Source organism: Herpailurus yagouaroundi, unplaced genomic scaffold (genome assembly GCF_014898765.1).
Source record: "Herpailurus yagouaroundi ecotype Mexico unplaced genomic scaffold, PumYag 197, whole genome shotgun sequence".
Classification (NCBI taxonomy): Eukaryota; Metazoa; Chordata; class Mammalia; order Carnivora; family Felidae; genus Herpailurus; species Herpailurus yagouaroundi.
In genome coordinates, this window is record NW_024412428.1 from 19,824,364 (window position 1) to 19,827,735 (window position 3,372).

General features: G+C 38.6%; 1 pseudogene; it reads right to left on the reverse strand.

Annotated features, from left to right (window-relative positions):
• Positions 1–2,597: 2,597 nt before the first annotated feature.
• On the reverse strand, positions 2,598–2,678 carry LOC121013039 (uncharacterized; annotated as a pseudogene).
• Positions 2,679–3,372: the final 694 nt, after the last annotated feature.

Sequence of the window (3,372 nt, forward strand, 5' to 3'; positions counted from 1 at the left end):
AAGCATCCAAATCTTGACTTTGGCTCAGGTCACAATCTCACGGGTTCATGAGTTTGAGCCCTGCATCAGGCTCTGCACTGACAGGGGCTCTCTTTGTCCTGCCTCCTTCAAAAACAAATAAATAAGTAAATACTTAAAAAAAAAAAGGCAACATTTTCTCATGCTAGAGAACTTGAAAAATAGGAAAAAGTATAGGGAAAAGAAAACAAAACACCATGTAGCACATAACCCAAATAAAATGGTAATATATTACTTTTGAGTGTTTTGATAATATACTTAATGATATTTGCATATACATATAAAATTATCCTTCAGATAATATATGTTAGTGACTGCAAAATATTCTCTTTTGGATATTTAGATAATTTCAACAATCTGTCATTGTAAATGACATTGATAATGAGCATTCGTGCCACAAATATTTGTCTGCTTTTGAGGTTGTTTACTTAATACTTAATAAAAGCTTAAGTACTTGGTCAAAGGAGATTAATATTTTTTAACTCTTTATTGCATATTTCCAAATTGCCTTCCAGAAATATTGTATCAATTTAATTCTCAATAACAGTCCTTGAAAATGACAGTTCTCCAGCATCCTTGCTAGCTAAGAAGACATTATTACCTGGTTTTAAGATATTGGCAATTTGGGGAGAAAAGATATCCTATTATTTTAATTTACATTTGTTTTTGCTAAACAGTAATTTTGAAAATTACTCCTGTGTTTATAGTCATTTTTATTTTCTTTACTGCAAATTACATGTTTATGCTTTATGCCTGTCTTTCTGTATAGGCTTTAGTATCACCCGTGCTGATTTATTTCATAGCATTTGTATATTAAAAATATTAATCCTTTGCCCGCCATATTAACTGCCAGTATTTTTCTTCCTTGTTGATTATTGTTTAATTTGTCATTCGTTTACATCAGGTTTTGAAATTTTTATACGATGAGTCCATCATTTTTTTTTTCTTTGCATCACAGGGTTTTAAGCTTAGAAAAAAAAATTTCCTCTTTACAAATAGGATACATATTTACCTACCCTTTCTTGTCATTATTTTTACATTTTAACATTTATCCTGTTTCGTCTACAACTCATTTTGGTGTGCCTTGTAAAGTTTTGGCCATTATTTGTTTGCAATCACCTGTTTTTGCAGGCCATTTACTAAATACATCCTCCCCAGACTGTGTGACTGTGGCATTGAAAGGAACGACACGGAATGCCATTTAGGAGAGCAAAACCAAAGAACAGACACCATCTAGAGAGAAGGCCAGGTGAGAAAGTATGGACATGAATGCCCACATATAAGTGGGTTGGCACGAATTACACAGAGTCACCAAACCTTCTCGAGATCAGCAACTATATGGAAATGGAGGGAAAGCAAAGGGATTTCTGGCAGACCTGGGAGCCAAACCCCTCAAAATTCCCAACACATTTTCACAGGAAAGTGTAACTGACTGGTCTGAGAACAGAAAAACTTGGACAGCATTTTGTAACCTTCAGTTTACAGGTGAGTGCTAAAGTGGACGGGACCCTGGGAACCCTCAAAACTAACAAACCACACTCCCTGGCAGAACAAAGTTGTGGACCGAGGAGAAACCGCTAGGAGCAAAATCTAAACCGAGCAGGATGGGAACAATCAGTGCCAAAGAAAGAGCTTATTCTAGATCTGGTTCCCCCTGAAAACAAAGCCTGGAATAAGGGCTTGTGAGCAGATGGCTTATTTAGGCTGGGATCCAGGGACCAGGAGGGTGGCCCTGATGATGTGAAAGAGGGAAATGCAATGTAAGGATGTCTCTTCTTCTGCTCACCCCATGGGAAACTGGAACTCAATTCCACCAGAAAACACTGAGGAGATTCTTGTGATTTGCTATGTGGCCTATGATATATGATCAATTTTCAAAAATGTTTCCTGTGTACTCTAGAGATATTTGGAGTGATAATTTATTTCTCAAGATTCTTCTGTTAATTTGTTGTAAGCATGTTTAACAACTGCCATTACAGGATTATTTGGTCAGATTGATTTTTTTCCATGAAGCCTGATTGAGAATCCTGGAAACAAGTTCCAGAGTAGATTTGTCTTGGCTGCTGGGAGAGGGGTGGGGTGGCTAGGGATGGGAGGCCGGAGTTAGAGAGATTGTTGGATACCACATTCGCTCTCTGGTAATTTTTTTTTTTTTAATTTTTTTTTTAACGTTTATTTATTTTTGAGACAGAGAGAGACAGAGCGTGAATAGGGGAGGGGCAGAGAGAGAGGGAGACACAGAATCTGAAACAGGCTCCAGGCTCTGAGCTGTCAGCACAGAGCCCGACGCGGGGCTCGAACTCACACACCGTGAGATCATGACCTGAGCTGAAGTCAGACGCTTAACCGACCGAGCCACCCAGGCGCCCCCGCTCTCTGGTAATTAAAGCAAGCAAAGGTTAATGGTTCAAATAAGACAATTGAAAAAGAAGGAGATATATAATAGATATATTATATAGATCTCTCTCTCTACATATAGACAGATAAATTCAGTGTATTGTGTGTTAAATTAAAAATTGATAACAAATGTTCCCAGTATTGGCTTTCTTTTCAATGTACTTTAATGGATGTTCAGGTTTGGGGAGTGAAATAAATGCTGCCTGTGAAATCACAACTGCCTAATACTACACTTGATCTTAGCCAAAAGGCCGAGAAGCGATCGCACAACTGCCTAATAAAGTACTGATTATTGATTAGGTTGCCAAGGGTGTCAGTGCCAAGAAAGATTTGCCTTGGACTTACTATTGCACGTGACAGCCAGCGACAGATGCAGATACAGATATAGATGTGCAGATATGATTATTATGTATATATGTAAATTACATAATATGTGTTATAAGTATATATGTGTTTTGTAATCTGGATTATTGTGTATATGTATATATGATCGTCATATTATTCTGGTTAGTCATCATGCCCAAATACAGATGTTGTGAACTAGTTATCACAGACACAGTCTTACAATCACCCTCAATCACCCTCGAGCTCTGGACACCATTTGGAAGGTTCCCCTCTCTTATTAGTACCATATAGATGGCCATGCGAGGGAGCCATCCTCTTGTTTATTTTTGTTTCTATCTCTTTATTACATTTTTTTTAACATGTATTTATGGTTGAGAGACAGAGAGAGACAGAGAATGAGCAGGGGAGGGGCAGAGAGAGGGAGACACAGAATCGGAAGCAGGCTCCAGGCTCTGAGCTGTCAGTACAGAGCCTGACGTGGGCCTCGAACCCACAGACTGCAAGAACATGACCTGAGCCATAGTCAGACGTTTAACCGTCTGAGCCACCCAGGCACCCCATGTTTCTATCTCTTTCTTATATGAGTACTTTGCTATGGAAACCCCAACACAG